The sequence below is a fragment of the Vicugna pacos genome, chromosome 13, assembly GCF_048564905.1.
Source record: "Vicugna pacos chromosome 13, VicPac4, whole genome shotgun sequence".
Lineage (NCBI taxonomy): Eukaryota > Metazoa > Chordata > Mammalia > Artiodactyla > Camelidae > Vicugna > Vicugna pacos.
Genome location: NC_132999.1, coordinates 63,067,929 through 63,084,369, shown reverse-complemented (window position 1 = coordinate 63,084,369; position 16,441 = coordinate 63,067,929). Strand labels below are relative to the sequence as shown.

The following is a 16,441-nucleotide window of genomic DNA, read 5'->3' as shown; positions in this document are numbered from 1 at the left end:
ACATAGTAGGGACTTGGCTGTTGAATGGATCAATTAATGAGGCCCAGCAAGTGGCATGAATGTGAAATTCATTTTACAGAACTTTGGTATTTCCTCTGCCTAAAAAAGTCCTCTAATAAACATAACCTTCGATTTCCTGAATTAAAAACAATTACTTTTCCCCTCTGTTCTATTAGCGGGAGAGACAGGAGAAAAGAAATCAAGCTGGCCTAATAACAGGGATGCCTTTCTGCCTGCTTATGCGCCCTTCCATCTCCTTCGTGGGGCGGGCTTCTTCCAGACGGTGTCGCGGGATCTGTAATCTTAGGCCCCACTGTCCATAGTCTTCAGCAACTCAGATATAGAAGGTCGAACTCCTGGAGGGGCCTGAACAGGCCGCAGTCTGAGTCGCTTCACTCCTCTGAACCTCCCAGGGAGGTGGCCCAGCAGCAGGACGAGGGGGGCTCAGCCTGCAAGTCGAGACCCCTGGCTGCGGTCTGGCCCCGCTGTGTGACCTTGCTTAGGTTCTTCCTCACTCTGGTCTCCATCTTCCTTTTCCTTATTTTATACACATCTGTTAAACGATGAAACCGAAACAGATGATTTCTGTGGTCTCCCAAGCTCTGAAAGGATGTAATTTGGGGACGAGATGACTTCCGTGCACACCCTCACGCAGACACAGCCCAGCAGCAACAAGCAGGATTCTCTAACCAAGCGGCTTCGTTCTTTGTGGCGTGTACATTCCCTGCTTGTGGGTGCACACACTCACTCAGCAAGTGTTTATTAGGTCCCTACTATGTGCCAGTTTGAACTTGAGAGTTTAATTTAATTTAATTTTTATTTTCTTAACTTGAGATTTTTAGTGTCTGTAGGATTTGGAAAAACCGTTGTATGTCTTTAGATTTCTTCTTCAAATGAAGAGAGGACAGGAAAATGGTAGGTCTGTGCTGTCGTGGCCCCATCTAATTTTTAAGGACCATTCTCTTTCCTCCTGCCTCCTTTCCTGGGATGACCTGATTCAGGTTGGTGTCCTTCAGATGACCCTCCCAGGGACTGAATGTCCAAGTGCGCCAGAAACGTGGGTTACGGGGGTTGGTGCCTGAGCCCGGCCCGGCTGCTCCCTGGGCATCCTTCACTTCCCCCAGTGGGAGAGCAGGGTGAAGGGCTCCCTGGCAGTTGCTTTTTCTCCAGCAGGGATTCGGTGCAGAAGTGGCCGCACTGGGGTCCTTCATGGGCGTGTCCGGGCTGGCTCCTCCTGGCCTTGATTGCTGAGAGTCCTGGGGGCCTCCTTGGTTGAGGATTCCTACGACGGCATCCTTCCTTTGCTCGCCCTCGGTGGTCTCCCGTCTCTGCACTGACTGCTGCCTGGGCTCGTCCAGGCGATGCTGGCGGTGGGTGGAGCTGTGGGTTAGGACCCATCTCTTGACTCCGACATCAGAAAGTCGCTCCACTGAGCACATTTTTTTCATGGTCTCAAGTGGGTTTACCAAGATGTGGAGGCTGAAGGCGACAGCAGGAGTGTGTTGGATCTGCCTATGGTTAGTCCTGCTCGTGCGGAGGGAGTGCAGCTGTTTTCCGTCCCCTGTGGGCTTGCCCTGAGCTGGGACGACACTTTACTATAATCTTTACCCCAGAAAGAACAGGAAGGGGTGGGATTCACGGAGGACTCTCTTTTCCCCATCTGGAGAACTCTGCGGTAATTTTACAAACATTCCCTCTCTTTCCAACCCTCCTCCCAACTCCCCACCCAAATTTATACTGCCAATTACACTAGACTCGCAAAAGGAAGCTCTCTGAGGGGAAAAAGCCTGCTTTTCTAGGTGTCTTTTCAGTAGCTAACAATGTGGTTTCAGTATCGCGTGCTAGACTCCACCCCTCTTCCAGCCGCGTACTGTGGTGATCGTGGAGGGTGTAGGTGCGAGGGAACATTTCCTGTGGTTGAGGTCGAAGCCATTTTTGGAGTCATTTCTTGGTTTTCCAGCCCACGCTATCCCCTCCCAACCATTAAATCTTCTCATCTCCTCCTGCATCATTTCACCCGGAGAGAAGTGGGCTTGACCCCGGTACCCTGGCTCTGCTTTCTCTGCTCAGCATCAGGGAAGCAGCTGGGGACCCAGCAGAGAGGGAATTGGGGCACAGACACTCCTGGTGTCCGGGTGTCTGTTCCAGCTCTGGCTCCACGACTGCCATCCTGGCCAGAGGGCCGTGGTGGGCAGAGCGGGTGCTGTACCGCTTTCGTGCCTGGCGGAGGTGGACTGGCCTGGGAGCAGGTGGAGGCCCAGGACCTGACGCACCTTGGAACTGCTGATGTTTCTTGGGGTCACGGCTCAGTGCTCCCCTGAACCCGTGGAATTGGGCGGGTTCTCTTGCTGGAATGTTGAGGAGCTGGCTGGCCCCACGTGGGCTGGGCAACCTCCCCAGTGGTCTCTTTATGGTCTAAGCCTCTGTTGTTGGTTTGAACAATTTTTGGGAAGGTGTGTTGGGGACATTTGGAAACAGTTCCCTCTGAACAACAGCCTCCTCGTTGGCTCGCCAGACCTTCCAAAGGAGTTAGCGACGGCTGGGGATGGGCGTCTAGGCCAGGCGTGTAACCGCAACAGGACTCCCGCTGCGAGGAGACACATGGGTTGGGGCAGCTCCGGGCAGCGTGGGACCACAGTGATGAAGCCTGAAGTGAGGAGTGAAGTGGTGCAGGGCAGCCCCTCTTAGGAACCCCCTGGGTCTGGCATCGGATGCCCTCCTGGCTTCCCAGAGGGGACAGTTTCACTGTCAGAAATGCCATAGGTCCATCCAAGTACAAGAAATCAGCAACAGAAGTGATGAGACCACAAGCTGGAGTCTGTTTGTTCTGCTATTGTGTAAACAAGGTAAAAATTTTCATCAGTGTAGAAAACAAGGGTGCAGAACACTGTGAGCCCTCTGCCTTCCACCCTGAAACCCAGTATTTCCTGGAGAAACCCAGGCACCTGTGGCCGGCTCTCCCCTCCCCTGCACCCACCCCATCCCAGCTCCTGTGGAAACACAGTCTCAAAGGTGAATGGCTTCTTTCCTCCCCTTTCCCAATTATGGGCTTTGTGATTCCAGAAATGATTTAGGCTCAAACTCCAGAGTAACAGGCGTTGATGGTTCCTCATCCAGGGACTCCCTGGGGTTTGATGGAAGCCGACATGGGCATGACTGGCTGCCTGCTGTTCTGGAAACGCCAGGGTGGCACGTGCGTGTCACTGTCACCTGCTGGAAGATATCCTGTGTTTTCCAACAGGCAGTTCTGTTCTGAGCCCTGGAGTTTGTGCTGTAATCAGGAGGGTGAATCGGAGTCAATTAGGGCTAAGAGTGTATTCCACAACATGTACAAGCAACAAATAAGAAGGAGCTAAAGAAATAATTTCCTACCACCTGATGCCCAAGGCTTAGGGTCAGGACCCTCCGAGGACTTGTGTGGGATGTGCTCCCTGCTTCTGTCTCAGCGGTGGGGGGCTGAGAGCTTGGGCTGCAAACTGTGGGCCTGGCCTTGAACTGTCACACGGGCAGCAGGAGGGTCAGGGCAGAGGTGGGGGCTGGGACAGGGGTGGGGGCTGACCCAAGGCTGTAGGAAGCAGCCGGGCTGTCCTCCTCTGCTGGGACCTGAGCTCCGGGCTCACTCTCACAGGCTGCTGCATGGAGCTGGGGTGATCTCCTGCTCTGGTCCCTGGGGGCCCTCACCAGCCCTGGATCAGCCTCTCGGATTCCAGGCTCAGGCTACAGTTGTTGCATCCCCTGCAGGGGTGCAGACCACCCTGGGGGGCTGCTCATCCCCTGCTGTTAACCCTTCTCTGTGTTTGGGCTCAGGAGCAAGTCCATGGACCCGCCCAGATGCCAGGGGCTGTCATGGCAGATGCAGACCAGACAAGGGGGTCGGAGATGCTTGGAGAAACCCCCTTTAGGGCAACCAAGCCCTTGCCAGGTGGAATCACTCCGCATTTACATGGGTAGTTTCCGAACGCGGAGGTGATGAATTGTGCGCTAGCAGGGCCTTGACAGTGAAAAATGGGGCCGTGCGATGGGGTGTGACGGCGCGGGGTCCCTGCGGAGGGGGTGCCTCGAGCCTCTGGAAGCCGTGGGTGCCTCCTCCGGCCCTGGAGGGGATGCGGACAGATGTACACGCCTGTCCTCAGCTTCTCTCTTCGCTCTCAGTTCCCTGCACGTACATCATCTTTCTGTGTCTTCCTCTATCTCTCCCCCATCATGGGGCCGTCAACACATTCTCCCGCTTGCTCGCTCCCCCCTTATCTTTCTCCCTTCCCACCTTTTTCTTTCCTTCTTTCTTACTAGATTTTTCTATTATACTCAAACCCCGCCTGCTGGACGGAGTGAGCAGGGGCAGGAGGGAGGGGTGACAAGGACACAAGGGAGATGTGGGGAAGACAATTAAGTTCGCTGTCCTGGCTTGGTGATGGTTTCACAGGTGTGGACACCTGTCAGATCTCATCACTCGGAGCCCTCAAGTATATGCAGCTTATTGTATGTCAGTTTTACTTCGGTTATGCTGTTTTTTAAAATCCTCACCCATTTGGAGTAGGAGAGGCTTTAAAAAATATTTATTTAAATGGAGGTACTGGGGATTGAACCCAGGACCTTTTGCATGCTAAGCATGTGCTCTATCACTGAGCTATACCCTCCCCTCTGGAGTAGGAGAGCCTTGAAGAAATGTTTTTGAATACTTGACTATTCAAAAAGCCTGTATTCTGATTCCCTGCGAATCAGAGGGAGAATGGGACCCAGCCTGGGCTGGGTGCTCTGCCATCAGTATTCACGGCGCCCACAACTCCTGCGTGTGGGTAGAGGTCGCATCTGCACGACAAGTCTGTTGTCAGAGATTCAAGAGGGGAAGTGAAATGACCTGCCCTGAGTCACACAGCAGGTCCATCGCAAAATTCCGTGTCACGCCCAGGTCTCCAGAGTGTGACCTCTCCTCTACCACCAATCATGGGATGAGACAAAAATGCCACTCAGAACCATCAGCAGAGAGAGCACTGGAAATTGCCTGTCCTCTAGCCTTGAGATTAGGCGTGAATCTGCAGAGAAGATGGTCTCTGCTTCTCTTGCTCATGGGCATTGCCCTTTGCCTCTCTCTGTGGTGTCCCCATCCCCAGCGGTGGGCCGTGGTACTCGGGGAGGGGCTCCTTTCATCCCTTTGACCTGGCGTTGTCTGGCTGGCTGTGGAGAGAGGCTCCTGGAAAGGGCACAGGATGGCCCTGACATGAGCTCTGAGTGGAGCCGGTGTTGTGTGGCTGGCTGTGCAGCACGCGAGGAGAGAGATTTTTATCTTGGTTTGGCCTCCCTGATGAGTCTAGGATGACATGAAACAGTCTCTTTTAAAAAAAGTCAAATTTGGTCAGGTCTTGGTTTCCAAGTTTTTGGAATATCCAGGCAGAATTGCCATGGCAACTTCTGAAATCCTAGAGAGGTATGGGGGCCTGAAGTGTTGGGTGGAAGTTTTTTGTCTTTTTGCCATTATCTTTTCTTTGTTGAATTGGATGACATTTATTGGCTACGTGCCTGAGGTATTTGAAGGAGGGCTAGCTATGTCTACGGTTTAGTATGTTCTTGGTGAATGTGAGGCAAGAGCATAATTCCTCAGGGTGGAGGGATTATAGAAGAACTTCCAATCAAGACACAGACCATGCGCATATGGGAATTGCTCCTCTAACTCAAAACCCATAGAAACGTTGGGTTAGATATAATAGCAGCAAAGACATAATTGAATTGAAAGGCGAGAGTGGGAGATTTCCAGGTGTCAGAAACTGAAGATGAAATTCAGAGTTGAAGTTGAGTCGTCCTGCTGGGGTTTTCACAGTAAATCCCTTAAGGGCTGGATTTTCACAGGTCCTGGGAGGTGGAACTAGCTCTCCTAATGAAACTGGGAGCAGGAGGGGGCCTTTCTTTCTGTCAGTAAAAACTAGAAGGGTTCTGCCTGTTGACTCAGGGGCATGGTATGCCCCCGCCCCAACCTGTAGCTGTAAAGAGTATCCTACAAGAAAGGGAAAGCAAGCTTACAGCGTATGCAGATACGAGACCAAATCAATGCACTGTCCCTGCAGGGCAGAAACCCTCAGCTGAGGACTGAACACACAGTTTGGTCCAGGACTAGTGGGGCCCTAGGGCTTTGTCAGCCGTAAGTGTAAAACTGCCCTGTGGAGATGCTTCCTCAACATGGGGAGTCCCATGGGACTCCCGTGGGAAAATGGGAGATTCCCAATGTAGATAAGCTCTTAGACAAAAATTATAAAGCAAACAAAAAAATCTACCAGCATAAGAGATAGTCAGCAGATGCTGAGGAAGGAGGATTGAGTCAGGACCTGTAGAGAACACAGCAGTCCCAGAAGAATATTAGACCTCAGAGGTCTACAATGTTTGCGATGAAACAAGAAATAAAATCTGTGAGACTTGAATAGGAGATAATGGAGCAGTTTTTTTTTAAAGAATCAATTAGTTATTCTAGAAATAAAAAAATATAATATTTGAAATGAAAAAGAAAACCATTCCTAATGGGTGGGGTAAACAGAAGAACAGCCACCTGTGTAGAGGGAGAGCTGGCGAACGGTGAGACAGCCCAGAGGAGGTCGTCCAGGCCGCAGCTCAGGGAAGTGTAGACGGAAAGCATGAATGACAGTGTCCAGCACCTATCTAATGGGAGTCTCAGAAGGAGAAGACAGAGCGAGGGAGAAGACAGAATGCACCAGTGGACAGAATCTTTCTAGTTTCTATCGACAGAAAGGATGGCCCCTGCTTGCTCCCAGTTTCGTGCAGGAGATGTGGCCCCACCTCCCCAGGACCTCTATTTGAAAGAAATAGAGCTGAAGGAATAAAAAAGGCACAAGTCCTCTGACTGAAGTTGGACATGGGTTGATTTTTGTTTTTTGAGCAAAAATCCTTGTGTGGATACATCCTGGGGGAAGGAGTGAACGCCAAAGATATGGAGATAGCTTAAACCCCCCTGGAAAACAACCGCCGGAAGACCATATTAATTTGGACAAATACAAAGTGGGGAAGACGCAGAATAGGGGCTGCATCCTATATGTTAATATGTCTTGTCAGGAAAGTCATAGGACAGTGCGGTACTTTTGGTTCTTCAGTTGGTCTGCACTAGCCATGTAGTGCTGGGCTTTAAAAACAGAAGCATCACGTGTGTCTGTCCTTGGTGCTTTGTGAAGCATGGTTCACCCGACGTGTTGCTGGTGCCGGGTCTGCTCTGTGAAGACCTTTTGGGGATGAACCTTCAAATATGGGCTGTGGGCCTGGGACCCCCCTTGACAGGTGCTGCCAAGAATGAAAATGTGATCTTTCCAGGGTGCTTACCTCCTATTAATAAAAGAAAAAAGCAAACTAAATTAATCTTGGGAAGTAAAGTGCCCTATGAATCAGCTTTCCTCACTCTGAAAATAACTTGCTAAGAATTTATAGATCCCCTAAGTTCTGCTGATTTTTTATATTGTTTACTTTCCTCTCCAAAATATCAAATAATTCACAGGTGGTAGGTAGGGTGGCTATGTGGATAATTTGAAGTGAGAAATGGACAGCAAGAGAAATTTCCTTCTAGGGGGTCAGTGCTAGGGTGACTCCCTAAGACTAATGGTGCTGGATTAATAACCCAGGGCTGCTTCAATATTCATAGCCTGTTCCCTCTGAAGGCTGGGATATTTCCCGCTTTTATGTCCTGCACAAAACTGTAAAGCAAAGATGGTTTCATTGCAGCTATGTGCGTAATGAGATGCGCAGGAGCCGCTTCTGCCCATTAATCAGCGTTTGGGGGAGGCTTCTGGAAGTCTGACCTATTGCCGCGGCAGCTGAGCTGAATGCAATGACTTTCCTCTGTGGGAGTTGATGCCGCAGGACGGGAGGGCTGGCTCTGGAGGCCCGGGGGCCCTGGCCACGCATGTCTGCCTGTTCACACCTCCAGGGGGCTTGGGAGAATAGCTGGGGTCTCTTAAAGGCCTGCGGGATGTTGGAGGGATGGAGGTGGAGTGTAGGGTTTGCCAGCTGTTTCTGGGTCCTTCTGGTCAGTCCCTATGGCCTCAGCCAGGTGGGGGGTGGTCGAGGAGGGTGGGCATGACTGCATTCATCAGGAATTTGCATGCCCCCTGTGCCAGCCTCCGGGCCAGGTGCTGGGGAGACACCTACATAACTAAGACATGGCCTCTGCCTCCAGGAGGCTCCCAGGGGGGCCAGAAAGGCAGAGACCCAAACGATGATTTCAGTGAACCAGACGGGTGAAGTGGTGGGGGTCAGATCATTGCACAGATGACTACTGCTCACCCCCTTTGGAGGTGGAAGAGGGGGCCTGGATTTGGGGAGGCTTCTTGGAGAGGTGGTGTCTGAGTGAAATCTAATTCAGATTTGACCAAGGGCAGGAGAGGAGGGGCATGTGGGCAAAGGCCTGGAAGGGAGACCTGCCATCGCGGCTGCGAGGATGCGGTTGGCGGTGGCGAGAGCCTGAGGCAGATGGAGGTGGGACCAGCAAAGAGCTGGGAGCCGGGCTGCTGCTCAGACCTCGGGATTCCTGGACTTGATCACACTCTTCCTCGGTTTATGTCTAGGCAGGCATGCGTTCACGGGTTCAGGGGAACGAATTTTGGAGGGTGGGAGTCAGGAGGACAAAGGACAGGTACTCAGCATAGCAGTTCCACGTCTTCCGTTGCCTTGTGGCACCTCTTGCCAGAAACTGGGTATAAGCCATAAACCATACAATTGGTTTCAAAAGATTTTAATGACCTTTAATGGGTGGTTTCCTATAACAGGAAAATCGAGGCTGGGTGGGAGGCATTTCTCGGAACTTTGACCCAGAAGTTAAGGGCTAGGCATGTCCACAGCTGTCCATCTCCCTTCCCTGGAGTGCACTGTGCCCTGGTCTTACCTCCTCCTGAGGACTTCCTCTGACGGGTGGCAGAGCCAGGTTTGGGGTGGATCCCTGGTCCTGGGATTCTTTTGAGCTGCGCTTGGCGTCTTCTGGAAGCTTGCGCCTCTGGTGGCTGGAGAAGGGGGTGGAAAACAGCTGAAGCACAGCATTCTCTTCTCACCTTTGGGGGATAAAGTCAAAAGCAAACAAAACCCCACCTGTCCTGCTTGTGTTTGGATACACGTGCCTGCGCGTGCGCGCGCACAGACACACACACAGACGCAGACGCACATCACTCAGCAGCTGCTGAGAGTCACGACAGCATCACGGATATCAGCATTAAAAGGCTGCTTTGAGGATCAATAGCAACACACGTGCTGCATTTAAATATCAGCAATTAAGGTCGAAGCCTGAAAGCGCGACTCTTGGGAGGCCCACTGGACCTGGGGGAGGCAATGACTTGAACCTTAGTTATATATTTCAATGACCTAGAGATCGATATGTGCCAGGTTGCATTTTCTTATCTGTTCTTTAAATCTTGATCCTCCCTCGGGCCCATATTTTTAGTGTCCTAAGTCAGCTTGGTGTTTTTGGTGGCAGATGCAGTGACTCTGTGACTTTTTATTGGTTCCCTTCTGTGGTAAGGCCTGGATGGGCATTTGCTGTCAACCAGAAATATTCTTTAGCATTTTTCTTTCTGACACTTCTCCGCACCCAAGTTTATGGCAGGAACAAAACTGAAGAGGAAACGTGTGTAATGTGGACCAGCAAGCAGTGAGAAGGCCGTCAGCCATTGCACTGTCTTCTAGAGCACAGGAATTTCTGGTTGGTAGAGCTGCTGGTCAGAGTGGACCTACAGCCAGAGATCACAGAATGAGCCAAAGAGAACTGCCAAACACATTCAGCTGCCTGGATCCTCCAAATTAAGTCTGTTTTAGGCACAGCTATCCTCTCCAGGCAGGTCCCCGATTGGTCTTTGAAGCTACAGTTTGATTTCCTACATCTCTTCCTTCTTGCTCCTGCCCATGAATCTAAGTCCTGCTCTCAGGGTTATCCTTTCTCCTGACTTTTGCTGATCATCCTGACCCTTGGCCACCACGCTTGGCTCTGGACTCCCTGCAGAACTTGTCCATCAGCATGCCCATGGGCTTAGAGAGGCCTCTGGTATTGTCATTTGTTGTCGCATGTGTGTGTGTGTTCATGGGTGTGTGCCTTGTCCCTGCAACTGGCTTTGAGGTCCATCTTGTCTGTTTGCTCACCCAGAGCATCACATGGTACTCTGCACATGCTCAGTAAGTGTTCAGACTGTCGGAGGTGAATAAACGTGCACTCTTGTTCTTTCTGACCTGGCTGGCCCTCACAGTATCCTGAAGTTAGTATTTTTTAATTACTTTAAATAACCAAAAACAGATTAAAGACTGAATGCCTAGTTCCTGTCCTAAGATCCAGGGACTGAACACTAATCCGAAGCCAGGGAGTTTCTCCTAAAGCCTGCAGGACCTGGAGCAAGCAAGCATCTGGAGCTTGAGTTCTCTTTCCATAAAACACGAAATTGATCCTTGCCCTTATCCATTGTATGAATATGTGGTCTGTGTAAAGGAAGGCGTATAGAATTTTTTTATTTAAAAAAATTGATGAGGACTAAAACAAATGTCAATGCCACTAGAGCTCTAAGCCCCGCAGATGACAGAGTTGTCTGTTACCATGAAGATTCACTCGTTCACGCATTCAGCAAATATTTACTGGCCAGCTGCTCTGATGCCCCAGGTACTGCTGTAGACCTTGGGATGTCAGAGAGCAGACAAAAATCTCTGCTGACCTCGTGGAGTTATGTTCTAACAGGGCGGAGAGACAATACACAGATGCTGTGTGACATGTCAGGCAGGTGCTAAGAAGGAAAACACAGCTGAGAAAAAAGAGTGTCATGGCGCAGTTTCAGAGAAGTTCCAGCGTGGAAGGTGTCATCGGTTTGGAATCAGACAGAAATGGACTCAGATCCTGCCCCTCATCCTCTAAGGCAACTAATTTAACCTCTCTGAACCTCAGTCTACTTATCCACAATTTATGAATAATACTCGTTTCCCAGGGTTGTTGAGGATGACAAGGATTTCAGTTTGAGGGGCACACAGTAACAGTTTAATACATGGGACCACCACTGTTACTGTTAGTCTAAAGTCAAGGGCCGGCTGTGTTAGCTACCCCATTGAACTGCCTGCGGCTTAGCTGGGAATATCCCAGTGATTTTGCAGATATCAAGAAATACCTCCTTTTTTGCATGACCTGTGACTGAGTAAAACTCAACCTCTTTGGAGCAACAGTTCCCCAACTTTCTGGTTTCAATACCTCTTTACACCCTTAAAACTGATTGGGAACCCCAACGATCTTTATGGGAGATAGCTATAATATTTACTGCATTAGAAATTAAAACTGAGAAATTATTAAAATCTGTACTAATTCATTAGAACTTAACGGTAGTAAACTCATTTCATGTTCACATAAATAGCGTATTATTTAATGAAAAGTAACTGCATTTTCCAAAACAAAATAAAATTTAGTGAGAATAGTAACATGGTCTTACATTTTTATAAATCTCCTTAATGTCTCACTTAATAAAAGACAATTGAATTTTTATATCTGCTTCCGTCTTTAATCTGTTGCAATATTTGAAATAGATGAAGAAATCTAGCCTTACACATACATGTATGCACTTAGAAAAGGAAGTAATATTGTAATTGCCTTTTCAGGGAATTGTGAATATTCTTCTTCGATACCACACCAAACCTTGACAAGTGGTACTTTTCTTAGATGTTAGTTGCAATGTGCAATATGAAATTATATCAATGAATGTTTTGGTACCCCATTATGTTAAAACCCATTGGCCTATCTTTTTTTTTAATTGGGGGAGGTACCTTTTAATACGACTCTTTGAAATAATATTCTACCCAGGCATAGTTTTGTAAAATCATATTGGTCATTTCGAGAATATTGATTTATTCAGTTATGCAGACCTTCCAAATGTTGACATATTTCAGTATACAATACCAAAAAAGTTGTCTCTGTTAGAGATAATTGAGATTCTCTTTTTGTCATTACCAACAGATGTCATCAGAAAAGTTTTTAAGTTTTGCACGCTGTCAAGTTCATGGTGGTGAACACAAGTTTTCCCCAATTCTAATTTTTACTTGAACACCCAGATCTTGTCTTTTGCAGAAAATATGCTCAGCTGAAGTGATAGTCTTACTGTTTATCAAAAAAAATGTCCGCCAAATAGTTGTGTGCTATTATTTTCTGATTTTATTCTGTTGTGGTCAGAGAACATACTTTGTATGACTTGAGTTCTTTAAATTCTTTTAAATTTATCAAGACTTATTTCATGGCTCGAATATGATATATCTTGGTAAATATCATATGCACTTGAAAAGAATGTATATTCTTCTGTTGTTAGTTGGAATGTTCTTTAAGTATCAACTAGGTCAAGTTGGTTGATAGTGTTGTTCACGTGTTCTGCATCTGTACTGTTGTTGGGTCTGCTTCTTTTGTCAATTACTAAGGGAGGAGTGTGGAAATCTCCGACTAGAATTGTGAATTTGTTTATTTCGCCTTGCATTTCTATCAGTTTTTGCTTCATATATGTTGAAGCTCTCTTGTTTGGTGCCAGAACATTTATGACTGTTAGGTATTTTTAATTATATGACTCCTTTATCATTATGAATGATCTTTTTTATCCTTGGTAGTATTTTTTTTGTTATTCTGAAATCTATTTTGTGTGGTATTAATAAAGCCACTCCAGATTTTTTTGATTAGCATTGGTATGCTGTAGTTTCTTCCATTCCTTTACTTTCAACCTACTTTCTATCTTTATATTTAAAGTGGGCTTGAAGACATATGTGGTTGAATGTTGCTTTGTAAGCCAGTTTTATAATCTCTGTCTTTTATTTGAAGTAGTTAGATATGATTTACATTTAATGTGATTATCAATGTGGCTGAGTTTCCATCTGATTTCTATTTTTTCCATTTGCTGTTTTTCCCCTTTTCTTTTTTTCTACCTTCTTTTGGATTAACTGAGAGTTTTTATGATTCCATTTCATCTCCTTTGATGGCTTGTTAGCTATAACTCTTGTTATTTTAGTGGTTATTTTAGAGTTTTTAGTATACACCTTTAAGTTATCACAGTCTACTTGCAGGTGATACTATACCACTTCACATATAGTGCAGGTAAGAACCTTACAGTATTTCTCCCTTCCATCCTTTTTCTGTTCTTTTCATATTTTTTTTTCTGGATATGTTATAAATCCCACAATTCATTGTTACTATTTTTGCTTTAAATAGTTGATCATGTTTTAAAGAGATTTAAATAATGGAAAAGTCTTTATGTTTGCCCACATATTTACCATTTTTGATGCTCTTCATTTCCTTTTGTGGACCCAGATTTCCATCTGGTATCCTTTTCCTTCTACCTGAACGACTTCCCTTAACATTTCATGTACCGCATGTCTGCTGGTCATGGACTCTTTCAGCTTTGGTGTCTCTGATAAAAAATCTTTTATATTTAAAAGGCATTTTCAGTGGGAAAGAATTATGAGTTGGTAGTTTTTCCTTTCAGAACTTTAAAAAAGTTGATCTATGTCTTCTGGCTTGCTTGCATTATTTCTGATGAGAAATCTGATGTTTTTCATATTTTTGTTTCTCTGGATGTGATGTATCCTTTTTTCTGTGATGGCTTTGAAGATTTTCTCTTTATCACTGGTTGTAAGTAAATTGATTATGATGTGCCTTGGTGTAGATTGCCTGCCTGCCTGCCTGCCTTCCCTCTTTTCTTTTCTTTTCTTTTCTTTTCTTTTTTCTTTCTTTCTTTCTTTCTTTCTTTCTTTCTTTCTTTCTTTCTTTCTTTCTTTCTTTCTTTCTTTCTTTCTTTCTTTCTTTCTTGTGCTTGGGGCTCATTGAACTTCTTGGATCTGTGAATTTATAGCTATTATCAACTTTGGAAAGTTTTGGCCATTATTTTTTTCAAAAATTTTTCTGTCTTCTCTTCTTCTTTGGGAACTTTATGTATATATCAGACTGCTTGAAGTTATCACTGTTCTTTTTTCCCTCTGTGTTTCATTTTGGATAGTTTCTATTGCTATGTGTTTACGTTCACTGATACTTTCCTTTTGCAATGTCTGATCTTCTATTAGTCCTACTTAGTGTGTTTTTCATCTCAGATTGCATCTCAGGTTTTCACAGCAGTTTTCTTCTTCAGAATTTTTACTTGTGTCTGTTCAAACTTCCATGTCTCTTCTTAACGTGTTCAATCTTCTTCTCTACTAATATTAGTATCGTATAATTTTTGGTTTGGTTGTGATTGATTTTTCTTCTCATTGTGATTCATACTTCTTTGCATGCCTGGAGCGTTTCTGTTTGATCCCAGATGTTATGAATTTCACCGTGTTGGGTACTGTATACATTTTCTCTTCCTATAAATGTTCTTGAGCTTTGTCCTGGATTGCAGTTACATTATTTAGAATCAGTTTGATCTGCTCAGGTCTTGCTTTTACACTTGTTTAGTAGGTTCACAGCAGCATTAGATCTAGAGCTAATTTTACCCCCAAACTGATGGAATATTCTGTTGAACACTCTACCCTGAGCCCTGTATGTTATGACATTTTGATAGGAACAGACACTTTACAGGCCCAAATGTGAAGGATGGCGATTGTGCTCTTTAATTCTTTCGGTTGATTCATTTCACAGCTTCAGATAGTGTCTTCATTACACACATGAACTGATCCATATTTATTTGAATACTTGAGGGAGACCCTCTGTAGCACTCTGGAGTTCTCTGTGCTGCTTTCTCTGGTACTCTGCCCTGCGACCTCCAGCTAATTGCCTTGACCTCCTTGGACTTCTAGTTCCTTCTCAACTAAGGGAGATTGCTGGGCTCTGCCTGGGTCCCCTTCCTGTGCCACAGCCTGGAATCTTTCTCTAGCAAGAAGCTGGGGCAGTCATAAGTCTCACTTAGTTTATTTCCTGTCTCTCCAGAATTACTGTCCTTCATTGTCCTTCACTACCTGATGTCCAATTTCTAGAAAACCAATGTTTCCTAAATGTTGTCCAGCTTTTAAGTTGTTCCAAGCAGGAACATCCAGCCCCTAGTTATTACTCTGTCTTGGCCAGAAGAAGAAGTCCTGCCAAACAACCAAGTCTGAATAACCCGTTTGTCAGTCACTCTTGGAAAAAGTGGTCAGTGAGCTTGCAGCTCAGTCACACAGCACTCCTCCTCAAGGTGGATGTCATACTTCCGTTTGCAGCAGGAGTGCTTTGTGGATACTTCTACCTTGTCACGCTGAATGTGGAAAGGACATCTAATCAGAGGTTGAGATTTAATAAAGTCAATAATTTGTACTGCTTTATTAAGGAATCCTTGAATAAGACTGGTTTGTGTTTCTATAAGTACATGGTAATTGAGATACATGGCTCCCAGTACAGTCTGTTGCTGCTGCCTTAATTTGTGCTGAGGCCTCGCAGTTTCACCCACTGTTACTTTTGCTCCAGGAGTGCAAACATCAACATGGCAAAAAAGGCAAATGACTTCTTAGTATTTTACAAAAATTGTTTTGACCTCATGGTGCTCTAACAGGGTCTTGGGGATGCTCCAAGGGTCCAAAGACCAAACGTGAGAGTTGCTACCTTCCAGACACTCTTGTATCTGTGCATAGAGATATATACAAGATGTTCTTTGTGGCATTATTTATACAATAATACAAATTTGGAAACCACTAAATGGTCATCAGTTGTAGAATGGATAGATAAATTGTACTATATTCATATGAAGAACAGTATGTAGCAGTTAGAACGGATAAGCTAATGATATCACTTATATGTGGAATCTAAAAAAAATACGAATAATGATACAGTTTATTTACAAAAAAGAAAAAGACTTGCAGACAAAGAAAACAAACTCATGATTTCCAAAGGGGAAAGGGGGAAGGAGGGACAAATTAGGAGTCTGGGATTAGCAGATACAACTACTATATATAAAAGAGCTAAACAACAAAGTCCAACAATAGCAGATACAAACTACTGTCTATAAAATAGGTAAACAACAAATAGACAAATAACCTATAAGGAAAAAGAGTATATGCATAAATATATATGTATAACTGAATCACTGTGCTGTACACCAGAAACTAACACAACATTGTAAATCAGCTATACTTTGACAAAAAAGAATTGATAAGCTAAAGCGAGATCTATCTTTATGTATAGAGATCAAAACAGCTGAGTGGAAAAAAGACAAGTTGCAGCAAGAGATACATTGTCTGGTACCACTTACATAAGCCTAAATGTGAAAAAATGTTGTTTTTGGATACTTGTATATGTAGTGAATAAAACTAAGTGAAAAATAGTGCCTACCTGTAGGAGGAAAGAGAATGAGGTGGACTCGGTAACAGGTTATATCTGTAATTCTTATTTTTTATTTCTAAAAAATAAATCTGTGGAAATCTAGCAGAACAGTAAGACTCGAAAATATGGTTGGCTGGCAGGTGGGCTTTTATCATATTAGTCTCTATTGTTTTTGGAAAGTTTGAAATCCTTCACATTCCTCCT

The 16,441-nt window shown here is 45.6% G+C and overlaps 1 protein-coding gene across 1 annotated transcript in view; it reads left to right on the top strand.

Annotated features, from left to right (window-relative positions):
- Positions 1-16,441, top strand: part of CAMTA1 (calmodulin binding transcription activator 1) — an 819,414-nt gene that overhangs the window by 195,830 nt on the left and 607,143 nt on the right. The window lies entirely within an intron of this gene.